Consider the following 10,931-nt stretch of genomic DNA (forward strand, 5'->3'; position numbering starts at 1 on the left):
CATGTTTCTGTTGGCTGTCTGTATGTTTTCTTTGGAAAAATATTTATTTGGGTCCTCTGCCCATTTTTAATCAGATTTTTTCTTTTGGTATTGATTTTTTTCATGTTTTATTATTTATTATCCAAGTATAATTCATATACAGTGTGATATTCGTGTCAGGTATACAATACAGTGATTCAACAATTCTATATATTATTTTGGGCTCATCACGATAGATTATATGACTTCTTTATATATTTTGGATGTCAACTTCATATCGGATATATCATTTACAAATATCTTCTCAAGACAGGATTCTTTGGGTCTGTATTTTCCACTTAAGATCCCAAGTGCTCAAAACAGCGCCTGATGTAAGTGCTCAATAATTGTTATTTGTTTGATGATTGGCTGGTAAAATAAAGAGGAAATAGCAGAGGCTAATTATCTTAAATAATACGTTCATGTCCAATGAAAGCGAGAGGATGTCACCTTTTGATGCCTAATCAGTGGTTCAAATAAAGAAAAGAAGTGAGACAAAGAGCTGCCACATGGTCCAAGGGACTTATAGGAACACAGAACCCAAAGGTACCCACCCATGCCCACGTTGAGAAAATGATGTATATTGCTCAGACCCTGCCTTTTTTCCTATCAATTCTTTAACAGTGATTGAGTAATAAATAGGCAAGAAATATTTTCTGTTAATTTTTTTTCGGGTTGAAATTTTGGAGTGAATTATTGAATTGCCTGGCTCATAAAAATAATAAATCAATAGTTAAGAGTGAAATTTGTTGTTAAAAGGCAAAAGGCCAAATGATGACATAATAAAGATGATGGATGAAATCAGGAGTCAGCAAACTATGGCCCTTGGGCCAAATCCTGCCTGGCACCTGTTTTCGTAAATAAAGTTTTATTGGAACACAGCCAGGCTCATCCATTTACCACTGTCTATGGCTGATTTCATGCTACAGTGATAGAGTTGAGTAGTCTGTGACAGAGCCCATATGGTCCACAAGGCCGAAAATATTTACCATTTGGCCTTTTGCAGAAAATGTTTGCCCTCTGGATTAAACGATGGTCCATCATGTTAAAGTTCAAAGAATTGAGCTGACAATGAAGTGACTGGTAGAGCAATGGTATCTTTCTTCTGGGAAGCCCAACACCAGACATTTAACTTCTGCAAAAGATCATTATTTATCACAGTAAATTAATTTGAATTTTATTGGTTTGGTAGTTTTCATTGTATTTATTTTATAAATTTGTTTTTCTTTCATATTTGCATAAGAGTTAGAAGCATAAGGATTTGTATCTAGGTTGGTGTTTGCTTGTATGTATCAACTTTATTGTAAAATTACTTAGGTCTACTCCATGGAGATTGTGAGATGTTTTTTTTCCCTCTTTCCATGTGTTCTCATCCTTCACTTACTTCAGTTTGAAAATTCTTGGTTTAAAGCATCTGGTAGGAGCTTGTGTCTAGGTTTTGCTAATTTATGCTATGGTCACTGTTAATTGTCCTCCTTTAAACTTGTTTGGGGCAGGGGAGTGACATTTCTAGAAATTCTTTTCTTTCTAGGGTGATTCATTAAGTGTTTGTCTTATAACTTGGGGAATTTGAGAGAGAAGAAACTTATCAAGAGGATTGTTATGAAACTACTTTTTCCCCCCCTTTTATAATATGGGGATGACTGGATTCTGATCATGACCCCATTTCTCTTCATCTCTGGCAATGTGGGGGCCTGTTAGTTGTTTTCTGGGGTTGGACCGACTGTAAATTCCCAGAGCTTGACTTTGACAAGCATTCACTGTCTGATGTAAATGCATGTCACTTATAGAAACTCTGTATGCCATGGGAGCATAATATTTTAGAGTTGGTGGAAAGATTGAAGTTCAAAGAAGCCAAGGCTTTTGCCGAAGTTCACGAAGCTAGCGAGAGGCAGAACTGAGATTGTACCAGCTGCATTAAGGAAATAAAAGACAGAAAACAACAAAACAAAACCAACCCGAAAAACCACCTTGACAAGGGAGCAGCTAGTTATCTTAGCCCTGATGTTACAGGTGTAAGGACACACAGCACTAGCGAGCTGGAGATTTTGTTTATGACGTTGACTCTGAAACGCCATCTATTTTTATTTTGAGCAACTGTCTTTGATTTGGACCTGAGTTGATTTTTATGGCTTATTTTATAGAACACGTTCTATCTACTCTTTGTTCTCCAAAATCTTATAGCAGCCTTTGATGGTGAGCTATAGAATTCTGACCTCTGGTTTGTAGAATGCAAATATTCCTGTAAGGATACAAGGCCTGCCAGCTGAAGGCAAGCGCGGCCTCCGTGCTCCCAACAGTCCCTGGCTTGGCACTAGAGCGAGCTTTTAAAACGCGGAGCAGAGAAAGACAATCATCGTATGGTTTCACTCATATGTGGAATATAAGAAAGAGGGAAAGGGACCATAAGGGAAGGATGGAAAACTGAGTGGAGAAAAATTATGGAGAAGAAGACAAACTCCTGACTCTGGGAAACAAAGAGTTGTGGAAGGGGGTTGAGCGGGGGAATGGGGTGACTGGGTGACGGGCACTGAGGAGAGAGCACATCATGGGATGAGCACTGGGTGTTATACTATATGCTGGCAAGTTGAATTTAGATAAAATGAAATTCCTGGGGAAAAAAAACAATAAAACATGGATTTAATCGACCCCCCACCCCCCACCCTGGTGCTTAGGCCTTGCAATGGCTTTCCAGAGCTTCATGACACCACTTCTGGGCAGTGGGCAGCCCTCCCGTCTCTCTAGCCTCCTCTGACGACACTTGCTTCTCTCCCGCCCACACCCCCAATGCAGCCTCACTGGCCGCCTCCAGACCCTGGTCCCCATTGCTCAGTTGTCCTTTTCCCCTGGTTGGCATCATCTCATCCGTGAGTGCTGGATTAGTTGTCACTTCCTCCGGGAAGCCTCCTCCTCCGCCCTTCCTGATGTAGGCAGCTTTCCCCCAAGGTGGCATGCATGTCCCCAAGAAGCCTCATACCTCTATTGCAATCTTCCATTCGTTTGTGACCCACCCTGCACTTGACCATGAGCTCCATGAGGCAGAAATAGTGTCTTAATCTCCACTGTATCCCCAGCCCAGTGCCTGGCACCTAACCGATGCAAGAAATAGTTGCTGAGGGGCACCTGGGTGGCTTAGTGGTTGAGCATCTGCCTTGGGCTCAGGTTGTGATCCCAAGGTCCTGGGATCGAGTCCTGCATCAGGCTCTCTGTGGGGAGCCTGCTTCTCCCTCTGCCTATGTCTCTGCCCCTCTCTGTGTCTCTCAGGAATAAATAAATAAAATCTTTAAAAAAAGAGAGAGAGAAATAATTGCTGAACCCTGAGTGAACGAGTGGGTGATACTCTGGCCTGGAGCCCATAGGGAGGAGCCCAGAACACCAAGCACTAGCAGAACGTGTTGGGAAGAGAATCGAGTTTGAAGTCACTAAGGCCTTTATTCACAGCTCGGGGTAAGTCCACCTCACCGAGGCTCAATTAATTCACTGAAAAAACGGGAGCAAGTAATGACATCCAGCACACAGGTACCTGTGAGGATGAAGGTGGCCAGTGACAACAGGTGTTTTCTCCCTTCCTCTCACACACAGCCAGCAAGGCCCTGATCCACTTCAGACAGGAACTCGGTCAGCTTCTGAGTCTTCCCAGGCTGCCCCTGGGTGTACCTGGCCCTTTGGAAGCTACTGGTGATCCCTCTGGGCAGGACCCACTGGTCAGGGCCAGGCTGCTCAGCCTTGTGCACCAGGGCTCAGGGAGCAGTGGGGGGCCGGGGGGGGGGTGTGTTCCCTGCGAGGAACCGAGCTAGACCCGGGAGGGCAGGGGTTAAGCAGGAGCCACTTAGGATGGGCCCATCCGGGGGTGCATCCGTTCATCATGATAAGTGTCATAGGAAAATCAATTCTCTGTGTACTTTTGGGAATTACAACTATCATTTTGGCGTGATTTATTTGGTGTATAACATGAACATGGCCATTTGTTTTATCATTCTGAAAGTTCATCTGAAATTGCTTTGAGTTTCTGGTTTTCGGGAGTGACATGTCCAATTGTTATCGCCTCTCCTATGAAATATGGATCGAGGGACACACGGCTGCCGCCTGTGCTTCCTCTCTGGTTACCTGCTCACGGTGGCAGGGACTTTTTTTTATTGCTCTGATTTTTCTTCTCCTCTCCCTGCCCTCCGCTCGTTGGAAGCTGTCCTCAGACCAACCCGGGGTTAAAGCCCGGGCTTTCCTCCCTGCCGGCCCTGGGGAGCTTCTCTCTCCTGTGAAGAAGACGGAAGAAAAACCTATGAAGCAAGTGTTGGACTCTGCACCCCATCCTGTAGCCCTCCCTGGTGGTGAATCCCCCTCCCCACAGCCCCAGGCCTAAACCGGGCCTTTGAGCCCCTTTGCACTTAGGTGGTTGGGGGTTAGAATGGACTGGTTTGACAGTTGTCCCTGTCACTTCACTTTTGTGTGACTTTGGGCAATACCCTCAATCTCTCTGTTTTCTCACTGATAAAACTGAGGTTCTAAGAGGGGAAGGATTCTATGAGCTAACGGTCTAGCACATACCCAGCACATAGCCAGGAAACTACAAACACTACCTATTACCATCAGCACAACCCCTGGTTTCTGCCTGGAGCTAAGCTGTGTGACTGGGGTCTTAGTTTTTCCCGACTGGGAAATGGCCTCATGCGGCAAGTCGGAGGCCTGCGAGAAGATGGGGATGTCATATGTAGAGTGAGTAAACTGCCCTGGCCAGAGACAAAGGGTCTATTTAAACTCTGGGGGTTGCCACCCTACTGTTTCTCCTTCTCTGTCCTGCTGACAGAAGCACATGTGTCTGGGCCCTTTGGGGCAGGCTTCGGGAGAATCCAGGGACGCAGGGTGCAAGTGAGGTCAAAATGCTGCCAGTCTTCCCATCTGGCCGTGGCATCTGTGGGGAGGCCTGTGGTTTATTCCTGACATCTTTTTGCAATAATAACACCACCCACCATGTATCACATGCACAGACCCCTAAAAAATCAGTGTTGGGATTTTTTTTTTCCCCTGGGACACCTGTTCCATTTTCTTGAAATGGAGCAGCTATCTTTGGATAAATGCCGCCCGACTTTTAGGTCAATGCTTGGCCCATCCAGGGCATGCAGTCAACAAGAGCACTGTGTCACTTCTCCCTGCTACATAGAACTGTGTTCTTTCTTCCTTCCAGGGGAAATATGCTGTCCCCATTGCCTCACATCTCAATCTTTTCATCTTTTATGATTCAGATGCCACCCCCTCCAAGAAGCCCTCCCTCATTCTCTGTGTAGGTTACAGGTCTCTCTTCCTTTGCTCCCACAACACTTTACCTGCACCTCCATTTTGGCATCTTTCACTTTTTCTTTCACAGCAAGGGTCCTTAAATACCGCCTTATTGGCCCAACTATAGTTTGGTTCCCATTGGGGGTGCTGTGTCTTTTGCCCCTCAATCTAGCTTCGTGTCTGGCACAGAACAGACCCATCCCACAGTTTTCTCATCTGTTCAGTGATTAGAAGGAACGTGATCACATCTTGTTTGTGGAGAACCCTGCGGAGCCTGGCATTTCTGAGCATCACCTGCTGTTGCCAGCACTTCCTCCCACTTAGAAGTCTCAGACCTGCCTCAGAGTGATGATTTCTGCTGCAGGGGGAGCTTTTGGTTTAAATAGTTCCTGTTTGGGGCACCTCGGTGGCTCAGTGACTGAGCATCTGCCTTTGGCTCAGGTCGTGATCCCAGGGTCCTGGGATGGAGTCCCACATCGGGCTCCCTACATGGAGCCTGCTTCTCCAGCTGCCTGTGTCTCTGCCTCTCTCTCTCTGTGTCTCCCATGAATAAATAAATAAAATCTTTAAAAATAAATAAATAAATCTCTCCTGTTCTCCGAAAGTGATGAGCTACCTCCAAGTCCCAAGTCCCAAGATGGAGACAGGTGGGCTCCTCGTGTGTGCAAGGGGAGGATGGCACGGAGATCCCCTCCTTGACCAAGGAGAGCCCAAGGGGAGACGGTTTGCCTGAGTAAGCAGGTTGGGGGGCAGGCTGGTCCTGGGGGGCAAGCAAGAGGATGGTGGATTTGACCTCACACAGTGCTCCTGGGCTTAGTTCACAGTTAAGGGAAGGAGGACGTTTCCAGAGCGATGGTATTGGCTGCAAGTCCTGCCCTTCCCCACCCGCAGGCATGGAGAGCACCTTCCCAGCAGCCAGGCAGCAGGATCTACTTAAGACAGATGTGTCCTCCTCTCCTCCTCTTCCTCCCGCTGCAGGGCTGCAGGGCGAGGGGACAAAATCCCCAGAGTTCCTTCAATTACATGGATGACTGGGGAGAGCTTTAGCACAAGTAATAGAGCCACCTGCTCCGGCTGAAGGGTGACTACCTCCCCTCCCCCTTCCCCTAAACTAGCACCATTGACCTTCGCAAGGCCTGTTACTAATGCAGGTGTTAACCTTAATGCCACTCACTTGGGCCTGTCATTAGCACTCAGGCCTGTGACAGGTGCCTGTGGTGGCCCTGGCAGGATGGTGAGCAGTGGGGAGCTGCTGACTTCCCCAGCCTGAAGGCGACGCTTGAGGGTTGGCAGAGGGCCAGGCTCAAGTTGGCTGCCGCAGGGCGTCGGGGGAGGGCCGGGTGGGGTGGGGTCAGGCGGGCCTTGGAGGAGCTCAGGGCAGGGGGAAGGGTTTAAGGCCTGAGAGGGAGTCTTTCCTCTCCCTCCTCCCCACCTAGGCCGTCCCCTGGAGGGTCACTGAGGTGACCTGGGCCTCCTGGCTGGGGGACACGCTCTGGCTGCCGGCCTCAGTCCCAGTTGTTTATCTCCTGCCTGGCACTTCTGCTCTTCGGGGACGGGCCTGGGGCGTGCAGGGAGCTCTCCTGGACAGGGTGGCAGTGACTTCAGCCCTGACAGGGACTGTGCCTCAGTGGTACTGCCCCAGGACTGTGCCTTGTCTGCCTGGAGATCTTGGCTGGACGAGCCCCAGGGAAGGCCCAGATAGCATCGGGGGTCTTCAGGGCAACAACATGCAGGGGAAAAGCTGCTTTTTTTTTTTTTTTTTCTATATCTTGGGATTCTGGGAGAGGCTCAATGCATTGACTTGAGTATTAGAAATAAAAGAGATTACGGGGTTCATTTTATTTACTATTTCTCAAATTTTTATTACCTGGTCCTTATCCTATGTCATTTGTGTCATAGCAGTTGTGGCTTGAATTCTCTGTACCTTCTTTGTCCGTCACTCTCAGGATTCATGGGAACAACAATAACCCAAACAATGACAGACTCTGCCCCCCACTGGCATTTCTTACAGGTTCATCACATGCCAGGGACTTTGCAGCTGGTAGGCAACTAAATGATTCTAACTGCACTGTGAGGTTGGTGTGGTCACCTCACTTTACTGATAAGGAAACTCACACCCAGAATGGATGTGTGACCTACTCAAGGCGATGCCAGGGTTCGAACCCAAGTCCAAGTGGTTGCCACTGGTGCACTTAGTCACTCCCCTTTGGTACCACCGTTGAGAGTGTGGTGAGTCAATCCACTCTGGGCCCTGGGTCGGGAGACACTGCTGACTTCCAGCAGATCAGACAACCGAGGCCCAGAGAGGCACATCAGCTCACCTGAAGTCACACAGCTAGCTTGTGACTGAGCTGGGACTTGTCCTTGCCTAGTCGATGAATGACTTGCTTGTACCGAGCCCCTTGAGGGGGTTCCAAAAAGAACATGTCCCATACTTCATGAACTACCACTTACTGCATTCCTAGGTAACATTTATTGGGCTTCAACTCTGTGTCAGGCATGAGTTTTACATCTGGCTCTCACAACTCTGACATATGTTCTGGCATTCTCTCCCTTTTATTGAATGAAGAGGGGGACCCAGAGATGTTAAGCAGCTTATCCAGGGCCACACAGCTAGGATGGGGGACATGTGACTCAAGCTCATGTCTGGCTGACTGCAGAGCCCTTGGACTCATTCTTCAGACACAGAGAACCATAGGGGCTAGGCTTTGAGAATGCAATGTATGATGGGGCATCGGTGAAAGATGAGAGAAGAGATAGGTGGGGAAGGGGGGCATTCTGAGGAACTGGGGTTGAGCTCGGTGTTTGTTTTGATGGGCCTCAGGAGAGTCTGGGATGGAGCCCTGGATGGAAAGAACGTCCCAGATAAAGGCTGGGAACTCGGAAGGGTACATTGAGAGGCTATGTGTGCCTGCATGATGGTGGAGGGACCCTTCTTTATTTCACTCTTGGCTTCTTTACCCATAGCTACCCTCACCTGGTGGGTTGATTCCGAGCGTTCTTTTGTGCAGCCAAGAAACATCCGTTTGTCATTGAGGAAATAGGAGTGTTAGTACCTGCGTGGCAGAGGGAAAAGCACATGGTTTAGAACTGGATTTAAGTCTAAAGCTGTCTGTTACTAACTGTATGTCTTTGGGAGATTCTGGGCCATGCCGAGCTCAGTTTCATTGTCTATAAAAGCTGGATAATGACAATTAGCTTATCTACCTCACGATGTAATTTTTGATAATCAAATGAGATAGGCTCAGGTGAAAAGTACTTTGTAAGCAGCAAATTGGTCTAACTTATGATTATTAATTAAATGTGAGTGTGAGTAAACAGGTTGTGCATGTTTATGTGTATTTAAGTGGTTATAATTAGGGTTATGTCTTTAACTCTGAACATGAATATTGACACTTATGCATATGAGGTGGTGTGTGTGTTTATCTTTTGGTCTCAAGAATAGCACCTGGGAGGCATCACCCAGCATTAGACCCTGGTAGAGACCACCCTTTACTGTGTAAATCTGCAAGCTGGGCATAGTGGCTCCCACCCTCCCACCACTCTTATGGCCTCCCTGTAACTCTGGAAGTCCACTGCCATGATAATAATCATTTTTAACTTGTAACAGAGCCTGGATTTGAATTGAGGCATGCTGACTCTAAAGCAACTGCCGCTCTTTCAAGAAACCAGAAGGGACCTTGGTGTCCTGGAGAAGCCATGGCTAGGCAGACAGACACCCTCTTCCTACAGTTACCCCAAGCCCCAATCTCATTAGCACCTTCCCACTGGCCAGTTTCACAGGGAGATCACTCTGCTTCCCCTGGGCTACTATGTGAACCTCCTGGTTCACACCCTCAGTGGAGCCCACCCAGGCTCCTGACTCTTTGACCAGGCATCTCCTGCCTTTTTAAGTCTCCTACACACTTTGTTCTCTATACCCTGACCCCATTCTCAAGGAGATGGAGTTAGATGGTTTGCTTCTCTCTTTCCAACCATTTTCTCCAGGACTTACCCTCTGGCCTACATCTAGGTGACAGGGAAGCTATCCTAAGGCAGCCTGGTGGTCCATCTGGAGAGGAAGCCCAACGGGGGTTTGGCAGGACACTTAGAGGCCTAGGGGGAGACTACTGCCATTGAAGATGGTGGGGACTGCAAGGGAATTCATTCCTCACTCAGCCATGGGTGCTTGGTTCTAGGTCCTGCAGGACTTTGGTCACACCCTCCTCTGCAAGGAGAGGTCTGAAATTGCTGGTGAGAATTCTGCTTGGAATGTCTTCCCTCAGGCTCAGAATGGAGCTTGGTTGGCCTCAGGCTGTGGTCCACCCTTGAGGACCCCAGGGAGAGCTATGAGCTGGCCGAAGGCTGATTGTCATTTCCTGAGATTGACACTGCAATGGTCACTTACTTCATTCACACTGATGGATGTGCTTCCAGATAATGCCTGGTAGTCTACGCACAGATATGGCATCTCAGAGATGTACATATACTGGTGCATAGCTTGGAGGTCTAACTAGTTTTGCTTTGATGATGGAAATGATATATATCTATTATAAAAATTTTTTAAAAATATACATATGTCAGGAAGAAATAAAAATAACCTTTTAGCCTTCTACTGAATGATAGCCACTGTTGTCATTTTGTTACATTTCCTGATGTTCTCTGATATGCCTGTGTGTGTATATATGTATGTGTATAGTAGGCCTTGAACAGAATGGGTTTGAATTGTGTAAGCCACCTATATGCAGATTTTTTTCAATTATACAGTGTGGTAGGGTAAATATATTTTTTCTTCCTTATGATTTTCTTTTCTTTTTTTTTTAAGATTTGGTTTATTTATTCATGAGAGACACAGAGAGAGGCAGCGACACAGGCAGAGGGAGAAGCAGGCTCCCTGTGCGGAGCCTGATGTGAGACTCAATCCCAGGACCCCGGGACCACAACCTGAGCCAAAGGGAGACACTTAACCACTGAGCCACCCAGGCATCTCCCTTATGATTTTCTTAATGAAGATATTTTCCCCTAGCTGTTTAGTGTAAGTATACAATATAGAATACATATAACAGACAAAATATATGTTAATCAACTATTATGTCATCGGTAAGACTTCCAGTCAACAGCAGGCTATTCGCAGTTAAGTTTTGGGAGAGTCAAAAGTCATGCACAGATTTTTTTCTTTAAATTTAAATGCAATTTAATTAATGTACACGGTATTATTAGCTTCAGGGGTAAAATTTGGTCATTCATCTGTTGCATATAACATCCAGAGCTCATTCCATCATGTGCCCTCCTTTATGCCCGTCACTCAGTTATCCCATCCAGCAACTCTCAGTTTGTTTCCTAGAGTTAAGAGTCTCTTATGGGGATCCCTGCGTGGTGCAGCGGTTTGGCGCCTGCCTTTGGCCCAGGGCGCGATCCTGGAGACCCAGGATCGAATCCCACATCGGGCTCCCGGTGCATGGAGCCTGCCTCTCTCTCTGCCTATGTCTCTGCCTCTCTCTCTCTCTCTCTGTGTGTGACTATCATAAATAAATAAAAAGGTTTAAAAAAAAAAGAGTCTCTTATGGTTTGTCTCCCTCTCTGTTTTTTTCTCATTTTTCTTTCCCTTCCCCAATGTTCATCTGTTTTGTTTCTTAAATACCACATATGAATGAAATCAT

This window comes from Canis lupus, chromosome 16 (assembly GCF_011100685.1).
Source record: "Canis lupus familiaris isolate Mischka breed German Shepherd chromosome 16, alternate assembly UU_Cfam_GSD_1.0, whole genome shotgun sequence".
Lineage (NCBI taxonomy): Eukaryota > Metazoa > Chordata > Mammalia > Carnivora > Canidae > Canis > Canis lupus.